Source organism: Capsicum annuum, chromosome 6 (genome assembly GCF_002878395.1).
Source record: "Capsicum annuum cultivar UCD-10X-F1 chromosome 6, UCD10Xv1.1, whole genome shotgun sequence".
NCBI lineage: Eukaryota > Viridiplantae > Streptophyta > Magnoliopsida > Solanales > Solanaceae > Capsicum > Capsicum annuum.
This window is the reverse complement of record NC_061116.1, coordinates 213382980-213395948: the sequence shown is the minus strand read 5'-3', so window position 1 is coordinate 213395948 and position 12969 is coordinate 213382980. Positions and strand designations below refer to the sequence as shown.

The window sequence follows — 12969 nt, the reverse complement described above, 5'->3', positions numbered from 1 at the left end:
CCCTGCTGTGTGATCTTGCGTGCCCTCCTTATAGAAACTCCAATCCTTGCGACAAACTTAGATTGTGAGCTTGGCCGCCGAGTTAAAGATAGATTCTATATGGCCCATGGAATTACAGATTGTAGGGTGTACCATCTAGCTCAGAAATAAGACAAAGAGTGAGTCATGGTTTGAAAGAAATGTTTCAAAGTCTTTATGAACATCAATTAGATGAAGTGTGATATTTCCTCAAGAAAAAATTGCTTACGCTTCTAGTAACAATAAACATTTACGGTGAATCGTCTTAGTGGCATAATAGCGCTCCAGTAATTTCCCAAAATTTGTCATCAGATAATACACAAGGTGTATAACTGATGAGAATAACCATTTCTCAAATTAGAACTATCCTTAATACACCAAACTAAACCAAATGATGGATGAAAAAATAATCTTGACATTACTTAATCCCAACAAAAGGTCAAAGCATATAAAGTAACTGTTGTACCATGTCAAAACTCATTTTCTAAGAGACCTATAAACTCATTGTACAAAAATTGAGATAGCCTTTACATGATGTAACTGAAGGACTGTTTCTTTCTAGAGCCCCCTTCTCCATACAGATCATTCCACTGAAGAAGTTCGGTCATATTTGTGGATTCAGATGAAACACTTGCGCGAATCTACAAGAATAGATGAGCACAGTTCTCCAATCGTCAACACCCTTATGCAGTTAAATTTAGACAGTTTAAAGATGCCGCCAGATTTTTTGAACTCACCTGCTGATGAGAATATCTGAAGTCGTCCATATTCAGTGGCTGTAAGTCTGCACTGCTGCTTAGTGCTGGAGGTGGTCTACCATCAGCACTACCTGCAGCCTGTTCCTATAATCAACTGTAAGCGTTAGATGCCTGTTTTAGCAAGTATACTAAAGAGGCACGTGCACACAAACATATATATACACACAAGGGCCTCCAAAATTGCCTTGTACGTCATTCTTGCAAGTATAGCTCAAAATTAGATGAACAGAATAGCCAAGTTAATCAGCACAGAATCTATATTGCCCCTTCCTTCTATAGTAACACCCCGCATTTTCAAGCTAGAAATCAAACCGTCGTTCCTACGTGTATAAGCTCAAATTCCATGGTATATGTTTAAATTCATATTTCATGATCTTTCGCCTAGTATATGAAGTGATTATGAGGTGAAAAATGCTCATAGAAATGGCTTAGAGCAAAGTTTAGGAAAGAATCATTTCATTCATTCAAAGTTTGATATTCGATTCGACAAAAGACTATTTTGAACGTGTATAACTTTCGATACACATAGAATTTTTAAGCTCAAGATCCATCAAATTGTATATAATTGAATTAGCTTTCCAACGATACCAATTTCGCCAAAATTCGATAACCGAGCGAAAAGTTATGGCATTTTTTGTCAGACTTATCCACCAAGGGAAGGCAGTAAGCCTACGCAATGCGTCGACCAGCATATTACGGAACTGTTTCACTCGTTAAATAAGTTTCTAATGGGTGTAGGGGCATTTTGGTCACTTTCCCTCACCCAAAATCCATCCAAAACATAAGATTTGCGCCCCAAAAACCACAATACACTCTATAATTCAATTTTCCTCTCAAATAAAAACCCTAACTCCTTCCCCCAAAGATCAAGAACTCAACCCTAAGATCAAGAATATCAAGAGAAGGATCAAGATCTAGGTTCTTTCTTTCAAACCTCGTAATCTAAGGTACGTGGGATTGTCCTAATCTCATGGGCATGATTTTGATACGAATTTAAACAAGATTTTAATAATTACTTAAGTATGTATGCAATTATAAGTAGGGTTTTGTTTTTAACACAAAAAGCATGCATTGTAATATGATTTTAAGAAGAATATTGAAAGATCATAGGGCTGTTTGCTTATATATCTAAATTGTTGAAATGGTGGACATGTGATTTGAATTTTGAAAGATGTTATGAACATGAGTTGTAAATCTTTTAACCCCCATGATGATGTTTTATGTACTCCACATGATACTATTGTTAAACTACCGAGAGCATGATTTTTATATCCACTATTGTACTTCTTTATAAATGATGAAGTTTCTTAACTATTACGTGTTGGGAATCACTATGCATATGTTGGTGTATGGGAATCTTGTTGGTGTTCATACTATGATTTGTATAAGAAGTTTTGAGAATTGATGTGGTACTGATGACTTGCAAGTTAGGGTATGATGATACCACGTGGAGGAATTGCCTCGAATGAAAAGAGGAAAAGAATGTTGTGAGCATGATGCATGTTTTCCTTATATCAAACTTAAAGCTTGATTGATGTGAGTTAGATGCAGGTTACCCAAAGAAAGCACGAGTCAGATGACTCTATGCTGGAAATCGTTATTTACCGACACGGGAAATTGGAACCCTGCTATGTGATCTTGCGTACCTAGTACTATGTCATCCCAACTCGGGATCTATGGTTAGGAGCCCTGCTTTATGATCTTGAGCCCAACCACGACATATTGACTTGATTGGGGTTGTGCAGCTGCTGTGTGATCTTATGTGTCGTTCCCTCACTAGTACTCTAACCTTGGCAGCAATAGAGATTTGGCAGTCGGTGAAATGTAAAATTGTAGGGTGTACCATCTAGCTCCATAGTGCTACATTATTGTTGAAAATCATCATACTATGCCCATGTGTTTTCAAATGACTTTGCGTTAACGTGTTTTATAATAGCTCTCACCTATGTTGTATAAGTTGTATTTTGTTATTGGATTACTCTGCATACCAGTACATCTGTATTGACTCCCTATATTTCAGGACCCGAGGCATAGTTCCACGGTCCCAAGCAGTAGATCCGTGTGTGTCAGAAGTTGCAGTTGGTGAGCCTTCTCTCTTTCAGAAGGCCAGATTTTCAGATATCATTGTTTCTTTTTCTTTTTTTTGGTCTACTGGGGGCCTTGTCCCAAATTTGTCTCAGATGATGGCTAATGTAATGTTAGAGGTTTCTTAGATGGTTGTCACATGCTTAGATTATTCAGAATTTTCCTTTTAAAATTGTTCAAGTTTATGAGATTGACCATGGTTCCTTCATGTATTGTTTCCCTCAAATTTTCTTAGACTATATGAATATTGTGCATGATTACTAGATTTAGAAGAGCGCCCGAGCCTTCGTGATTTGGGATGCTCGTTATGGCTAGGGCCCCAACTCGGGTCGTAACATCTATATTGTTTGATATGTTTTATACATTTTTAGTTTATATCAAGTGAGCTGGCCCTCAAACTTATGTTTCTCCCGAGTTGTGAAATCTCACTGATGCTTGCGCCAATGTAGGCTTCCTACATCACGCCCCATTGGAGTGCGACCTTCTCCGGACCCTGTGAGAATGTGGATGCTTCATGCACCAGACTACCTTTTCTTTTCACAAACCCAAGTTGTCAAATTTTAACTGCACGGTTTTTTAGAAGAAAGTTCCTCTCCAACAAATCCAGGACCAAAAACAACATACATTTGAATTAAGATACTTCAAAAAGATCCTCTAAAGCCCATGAAAAATTATCTAAAGAAAGTGAAATAGGCATCCATAACAGTCAATGAACTACCAAGAAAATCCATTGGAACAGCCAACAAGTTATTTTCTACCTCAGCTAAGCAGTGAATGAACACACCCAACAAAAGAAATGTAGTACCTTTTTCTCCTTTTCTAGGATATCTCTAATGGGTCGATATGCCGCAGTTGCACAGAGATTCTACATGATAAAGGAGTTAAATTAGCAAAACACAGCCAATTCAAACATTAGAAAGATGAAACAAGGACTAGTCATTTATCCAAGCAAACAAGAATAGCAGACACCTTAAGGTCACTTCCCGAATATCCATCAGTCGTACTTGCAACTGACTCCAGATCAACATCCTGAGCCAATTCTTCTTTTGTGAGTATCACTTTTAGAATTTTTGCTCTGTTTGGATCATCTGGTAAATTAACCATCAACCTGTACAGAAAAGACATGAAAAGGGCATTAAGCAAGTGTTAAAAGAATTTCTTCAATATTATCTGCAAATTGGTCATTCCTCTTTTACCTGCGTGGCAGTCGCCTTATAACTGCTTCATCAAGGTCAAATGGCCTGTTTGTTGCTGCAAGTACCAGAACTCGTTCAGTATCCTTTCTGCGTAACCCATCCCAATTCAGCATGAATTCATTTTTCAATATGCGCATTGCCTGATGTTCTTCTGGATTTTCCCTTCTTCCCAGCATACTATCAACCTTGAGAAAGCCGCATAAGGATGAAGGATCAAATTTTAAAGCATGAAGGATGAAGGAAACATGTTAACGTCTAAGGAAGCACACTTCATCTACAAAAATAATGCTGGGAGCAATTTTACTAGCCAGCGAGAAGACAGCTTTTATGCATTTCTCACCCTTGCCAGACCACTGCTGCATTGGAAAAGAAAAAGATTAAGGTTGTTCTAATGGTAAGAAACTACTATGAACAACATCACCTATACTCAATAGACCACAAATAAGCTCCAACAAAACAAACCTTTGAACTGATACTTGACATTGAAATGATAATAAAATTTGCTCCCGCTTCAGTGGCAACGGCTTTTGCCAGCATGGTTTTCCGAGTTCCAGGAGGATCAAACAAAAGTATTCCTTTGCAGGGCTGCGAATGAAATTGAAGAGCAATATTTTCTTAAATAATCACAAATCTCTAGATAATGCTTGAAAATTCAAGTCCCAAAAGGAGAAACAACAGTTGGAGTAACATTTTTCATTAAGGACAAACTTCCTGTCAAACTGCTCAGATAAAATAAACCCAAGAGTAAGAAATATAAACCAACATGATTAGGTAATACTAATACTCTTATTTTAGTGGGAAAATCAAATGGATAAAAACAAAGATGGAGTAATTGATCCTTGAACAAAAAGGTCCAATACTTCCAAACTTTTATACAAGCTAATCTACTTAGACGAGCAAAATATGGATAAATTGCAGATGTAAACCTTGGTTGGTTGACTCTTGGATAAAAGTTCGGGTCTTTGTAATGGAAGCATGATCAGCTTTTTTAATGTATCCTTGACACTTTCAAGTGCACCGATATCATCAAATGTCACCCCAATATCATTGGGGGGAATGACATCAGCTAGAAGTGCCTTATCAAACTCATTGTCTGTCTCAACATCCTGAGTTGGACAAAAATTAGTTCATCAGTTCGTAAGTCAGTATCTGCCATATCAAATCAAGGAGCTTTTTATACAAATTTCGTAAAGCATTAGATAAGGAATATTATAATCACCTTGAGTGACTTCTTCAAGCTCTTGGTATCATTTTGCTTTTCTTGTAAGAGTTCCAACCCATACTGAATGCTGTTAAATCGCAAAAGATTCCCGCAATTGTTCAATTCAACAATAATTACAGTCAAAGAAAATCATAGATAGGAGAATATCAGATGCTGCTATTTCAATTACCTAACGGGAGATAAGACAAGCCTCAGGTCAACATCTGCTTGAGTGTTCCGCATCAAATGATGGCTCAATGCCCATCCAACAACCTTCTCTGCACCTTCAAGCACCCAATAAATCAGCTCTTTTTGCAAAAAAAAAAAAAAAACAACTGGCTGACATAATTGTCTTTTCTTCCTCTTTTTTTTTTTTGGTAATGAAGGATATTGTGATTCAGATAGAATAAGCAAACCACAAGTAAAAGAAAGACAAGAACAACAACTTATGATAACCAGGGGCAGACCAAGGTGGTTCACCCGAACTCCCTTGGCAAAAAATTACGTTTTATATAGAAAGTAGAAAATCTATATTTATGTACATATATTAATGTTGAACCACATGAAATATGGAACTTAGTAGCCTAGTGGTGTTATTTTCACTGCCATCTCTTATTGTAAAAATTAAATGTACTGTACAGCTCTTATTATAAAAAAACGGCTAGGTGGTACTGCTATATAAATAAATAAATAAAATATTTTACATGCCTTGAAATTGTATATTTTATTGGCTTTTTCACACATTTATATTTTTATTTTTCGAACCTCCTGAAGAAAATTCCTGGATCCGCCAATGATGATAACACATAATATCCAATCAACCTATGATCTTAGCCTATAGTATAGTCAAAGCACATAAGTTAGCTCGATCAAATACTGTATAGATCCTACACCCACACCCAAATGTGTCGGATTGACACGGATGTGATAGAGATTTTCAATGATCTAAAAGACATAGTGATGTATATTATAGTGAGAATCTAAAGTATCCCACACATCCCTCAACCCCCTTCCCACAACTATGTGAAAAAAAGGAAGAACAGTGAAAGCAGCAGCTTACTTCTAACAGAAAAATTATGGTCTTTGATGCACAATGTATCGAGTTCGTTGCATTCTAACCCAATCCGGCTCAGAACCTATACAAGAACGACAATCATATAGCAATAAGTAGTTAAATACAGAAGTCATGTCATTAATCTATTGAATTCATAAATCAATCATTCAACTTGTTCACACAATTTTTTTTAAAAAAAAGAATATCAGAGAGCAGTAACCTAGTCTTAGAATGCTGGAACTACATTGACAGAATTCTTGGGGAAATCAGGAATATATTGAGTCAACGAGGGTGGAATTTCAGTTTCAGAGGGATACTAAGCAGCTAAGAAATTGACGGAGTTACACAACTTCTGCAGCAGCTGGAGGTGTTCCAGAGGGACAACAGACGGTGAAGATTACTTAACATGGAAAGGCTACAGTAAGACGATCTTTACAGTAAGGTCAACTTATTGTTTTTACACAGGGGTCCAAATGGCCTTGGAAACATATTTGGGAAGTGAAGTCTCCATTTTAAGTTGGAAACATATCATACTTTCTGAGGGGATTCACAAATGTGAGGTGAAAAATTGGTCATTCATAACTTTAAAGGTCAGAAAGCCTTACTGTTTTTAAGCTATTAAAATTTTCTTTCACTGTTAGGGTTTCAGCATCTTCATCCAGTTGTTGTTTCCAAGTAGACAGAAGTGCTTCATCCTGCAATACTCAGCCACTCAGTGATTTGCTAAAGAATTTAAAATTCTATAGAATTTAAAAAACAGACCTGCGGCATGTAGATAACCACTTTATTTTGGGAAAACTTTCATCAGAAATTTATTTGTGCTTGCAACCTGTTTCCCCTTGTCTTGCATCTTCCCAAAACTATCCTGAACACGTCAAAATTCAGTACTATTTTAAAAAGACAATTAAGTTGTCATATGGCTGTGTTTATTCAACGGTAATACAACACAAGGGCAAATTCATATCCATGTTTTTCGAATTAAATGACACTTTTTTGGAATAGATAAATTTCTTTTAAACAATGTCAACAACACTAAAGTTGGTGAAGCGGAAAAAGCACCTAAAATGAAGAGGAAAGGAACCGAAAGACAACAAAGAATTAGAAAAATTATTTTTAAAAAATAATGAGGACAATAAAGGCCTAATTCACGAATATAAGCAAGAGGAACTTAGTTAGAATTAGAATATTTTTGTGGTTTGGTTTTATAAAATATTGGTTGAGACATTTATCAAAGAAGTAGCTGCTTTTAGAAAATAAGATATCTTTGATGGTTTAGTTTCTGAAAATCCTTATAGATTGTTTTACAAAATAAGCCTAGTTTCCAAACAAACATGTAGTAATTTGTATCCAAATGCCTTAGCTTAATATCAAAGACATATTGTGCTTCCAAAATTAATCCCCCCAAAATGCTCAACAGGACCCAAAAAAAAAAGATGAAAAAGAACACAGGCGGCCTACATGTAAAGCTGGGTTTTTTTCCCATTATTTATAATTCGACATCCTCATTTACAAGATATTTTCAGCACTAACTAAAAGTTCTTATAAAAAACTGAAGAGCTTATACCAGGAAGGTGTGCTCATATAAAATGCTGCCCAATTTGGTGAAGAGAGATCCTTTAAGGTGTGACTGCAAGGAGTACAATAGAAAAAGCATGTTTAGGCCTTATTTTGTCAAGCAATTGAAAGGATATATGTGTAATAATATGGCATTGGGCATAACTTGACCCCAAGGGATAGCTAGCTCATTAGGGGAGTATTTACCCAAGTCCATATAAAAAATCCACCACTCCAATACCCAACTAATGTGGGATTGTATCACCCCCTACGTACCTTACAGATTTTTTGTGCTTATCGCTTTTAAGAACGTTAGTCATTCTTTCAAATTGATTTGCTTTGTAATGCTTTTACTTGCGTCGAGGATCTATTAGAACCAGTCTCTCTACCTTGTAGGGGTAAGGTCCCCATACTCTACTTGTGGGATTACATTGGGTATGTCTTTGTTGTTGTTGTCGTTGAGAGTTTGGGTGTATGCCACACTATGTAGTGTTCATATATGTGTGTGTGTGTGAAAATGATTTGTGTGTTTGTGTTTGTGTCTGTGTATGCTGCATGTGCATTCATGCATTGATATCTATAGCTAAACTAATGTCTCTTTTGTGATGCGAAGTTGATATTTGAACTTTTTTCTATAATAAGAGTCCCCTCTAATCCTCTCGATCAAGCATTGGTCTCACAAAGTTTTGGCACCGATAACTACTAAAGCCAAGAAATTTAATCCATAAGAAATTTCCATTACATGCCACTTAATACACTGTATACACATTATAACAGGAAAAGATATAATCACAGGCATCTATTCTTGGGCATTATGATCTGAAAATAGTACCTCCTCCTTATGATCATCTGAATGAATGTGAGACCCAATGATCACAATATTATCTGGAATCTTCTCAAGCCAACTTTTGTACATTGAATATGACACTGAATTTCCTGCCGTAGTCTTCTCAGCATCTTTCATGAACAATATGACTGGGGAATTTCTGCTTTCTCTGATTACAACCTGAAAAAGAATGAAAGGTAAAGACTAAAGTTTACAACAAAATACTAAAAGAAAGCAACAGAAATCCCATATATTAGTTTTCAAACGAACTTATTCTTATTTGTTGAAAGAAATCACACCTCAAACAATGTGTTAACGAGTAAATTTTCCAGATCATCCTGTCCAGTGCCTTCTAAGTGCAGTTCATCGACTGAGAGGAAGTGATGGTAAAATGCATTGGAAGTAAAACTATGACTGCGTACTTAAGAATGATGTTAGCTTAATATATAAACTAAAGGAAAATAGTTAACTGGCATTCCAAAAGTACCTTTGCAAAAGAATCCGTGAGCATCTTCGCAAAGACCACCTAAGTTAATGCCACGTGGGATGGGTTTATCAAATTGGACGCCAACCTTTGCCGATGGACTATCTTTGAAAGACAATACAATCTTCCCTCTAGTTCCAAATGCTGGGCCCTAGAACAATGGAACAAGACAGAGAAGGTTAAAAATAACAGACTCGGATTTTACTAAAACATATGAATGGGCGGTTGCAGAACAAGATGTGGTACAGGAGACAAAGTACAATTCACTGCCTACAAATGCAAAAAAAATAAAGATTATGTCTTAACTTTATAAACTAAACAAATGAAACAGGATGTAACAAATACTTCTATCCCAATTTATGTGAAGGCGTTTGACTGGCACAGGAGTTTAAAAATGAAAGAAAGATTTTGAAACTTGTGGTCTAAAACAAATTATAGATATTATTGGCTATAAACTATCTCATCAACGGTAAAATGAAAAGTTTAATGGTAAATTATTACTCTCAGTTTCAATTTGTTTGTCATAGTTTGACTTGACATGAAGTTTAAGAAAGTAATCTTAATCTAAAGACATGCATAATGTATTTAGAATGCCCTTTATGTTGTGGTATTAACACGTCATGTGAGATGGTGAAACTAAAGAGTTGCCAAATTAGGAAAGACGCATTTTTTTGAAACACGCTAAAAAAGATAGTAAAGCAAACAAATTGAAACAAGTGGGAGAACTAAATATAGAAATGTATCATTCTTCTTGGGATGACTAAAAGGATCGAGTGTATATTAATCGTAAAACCATATAGTTACTAGCTAATGCATCAAGAGTGATTCTTGGTTTTTTCCTGGATAAAGCAGTTTCATCGATGACATTATGAAATATGGATCAATAATGATTATTTTCGTTTATGAGAAACCGGAAGAACAAAATTGCTAGGGACCATTACAAAATAACATCAGAAATTTGTTTAGATATAAGATACAGATCATTTAATAGTGCAGAAGAGTTGGTGTTGAGGTTTGTAGGAAAATTAGAATTTACCTGATGAGAGTCGAGTCAAGTGCAGAAGTAGAACCAATAAATCTTACTCTATCACCTGAACATCTTCAACATCAGTTATTAGTAGAAAGAAAAACAACAACATCAACATGGCTACTGTATTCCTAGAGTGGGATTTGAGGAGGGTAGGTGAAGTAGAGTGGTTGTTTCCAATAGACCCCCAACTTTTTTTTCTATATTTTTTTTCTTAGTAAAAATAAAATCTGAAGGAAAAAAAAAATGCAACTCCTGAATATTCAAAAACAAGGGACTATCCAAAGGGAAGTCAATACCTATCATAAAGACGGTGTTTTTCGATGGCCCGGCTAAAGAGGATATACTGTCATTAGCAATTGGGCTAGATGATTCTTCAGTGCCTTCAATTGGCTCAGCATCCTTCACAGATAGTCTCTGAATTATATGAAAATGTATCCATGATTTGCATCTGAGTCTGACCACATCAATAAAAATGCAAGAGCGACAAAGGGAATAACAAAGTCTAGAAAATGATATGAAAGATTTTAATAGGCCACTGACTCTAGATTTAAGTGAAAATAACTCTAACTCGTAGAAATAAGATCCATGACAAGCAAAATCAACCCCAGGAAACAAGAAATTTCATAAATTTCATTTACTGTCTTTGCATCCCCTCAATATGTCTATAGCCCCTTTATAGGTCTATAAGATGGAACTCAAAGTACGTCTTAATTGCTAGGTGGCCACTAATACTATTTCAAGGGGGGTAAAGAACAACAAAAATGGAAAAACAATTAAGGTTAATTATGCAATGTTCCTCAAAAGCATAATAAGTAATTTCATCTTACAAAAGCTTCGCTGTCAAAAATGAGCAATTTGGCTCCATAAAAATATGCAAGTGCCTTCACCAGAATCTCTTGATATATTTCTGATCCGGGAAAACAAAAGCAGAACTGGTTAGTACCTGTAGATTAATATCGATCATGCGATCCAATGAGAAAAATGAAATAATAACAATACAAAATAAGTTAAATAATTACTGAGAAAATAACAAACCTGCAGGACCAGAAAGGAAAATTCTCGGGTTGACCGCAGGAAGCTCATTAATATATTTAACTTGCTCGTTGTGCTTTAGGTGTAAATATGAAGTGGCAATCAGCGCATGTTTTGTGTTCTCACTGTAAATTCACAGATACAGACATTTTCACCAAACCAAGGTTTATTTAAAGCACAAAGCTACATACAATATGAGATAGCTATATAACTGTTGAGGAATGAGAGTAGAGAAAGAAAAAGGAGGGAAAGTTAGTAAAAGTGTCAAGAAGTTAGTTACATTGTTGAAACCAGTTAGTTAGTAAGTTATCATCTACTCATGTTAGATTCGGATAGAATAAAGCAAACCACAAGTAAAAGAAAAACAAGAACAACACAACAGATTTACATGGAAACCCTTGCAGGAGAAACCACGGGCAGAGGCAGAGAAATTTCACTATAAAAGGAGAGGAGTACAATGTGGAGAATGTGCATATTTTCTGAATACTCAAAACAACCCACTAAATGCACTTATATAATACGTGCATACAGATAAGTCCTAGTCCCAAAAACTTAAAGGTGCATACTGGCTCCGGCATCAGGCCTATCCTACACTACCACTACAGACCCCATTAAAAATCACAAACATGAGTCACACCGCAAAACTTTCAGGGCCGAATCAATAAACTTCTAGTCACAACTCTAATAATCTCCACCTTGACATGAACTATAATTCACAACTCATATCCATTTCAATACAAACTCTCTACCTCATCCACAAAAGCCCCTAAGGGCACATCTTAACAGCTAACACCAACCAAGTCCAAGCAATGCTCAAACTTGGCATTTGGTAGTGTCTTAGTCATCATATCAGTAGGGTTATCATGAGTACTAATCTTTCTCACCACAATATCACCACGACCAATAATTTCATGCACAAAATAATACCGAATATCGATGTGCTTTGTCCTCTCGTGAAACATTTGATCTTTCGTAAGGAAGATAGCACTCTGACTATCACAAAAGACCTTAGTAATCTGTAAGTCTTTTCTAAGTTCACCAAACAGACCCTTCAACCAAATAGCTTCCTTGAAAGCCTCTGTAATAGCTATGTACTCTGCCTCAGTAGTTGACAAAGCAACCGTAGTCTGTAAGGTAGCTTTTCAACTGATAGCGCAACCACCAATGGTGAAAACATAGCGTGTAAGGGATCTCTTTTTATCATGGTCTCCTGCAAAATCAAAATCAACATACTTGATTACTCCATCTCTATTTTGCCCAAACTGTAAACAAATATCAGCAGATCCATGAAAGTATCTAAAAACCTACCAGGGTTCGCTGTGTATCTGCTAGTTGCACTAACGACATGAGATAAATCTGGTCGAAAACACACCATCACATACATAAGAGACCCAATGCCACTAGAGTATAGAACTAGAGACATATAGTCACGCTCATCATCTGGAGATAACAAGGCCTAGAGTTTGAAGTCAGGAGCTTATAATGGAGTACTTACTGGTTTGATATTTTGAAAATCACAAACATGAGTTGCACTGCGAAACTTTTAGGGCTGGATAAACTAAATTCGGGTTACAGCTCTAACATCTTTATATATAGTCGACTATGTACTACTAACAAGAACAAAATTCTAAATACATCAATAAAACATAATGATTTACTCTTCTTTCTTCCCTTTTCTTCTCTGATTCTAAGATGGTTGATCTTCTCCAATCTCTTCCTCTATTTCTCTAG

At 36.0% G+C, this 12969-nt stretch overlaps 1 pseudogene; it reads right to left on the bottom strand.

The window, feature by feature from the left end:
• Positions 1 to 493: 493 nt before the first annotated feature.
• On the bottom strand, positions 494 to 12613 carry LOC107853119 (annotated as a pseudogene).
• Between the last annotated feature and the right edge of the window lie 356 nt (positions 12614 to 12969).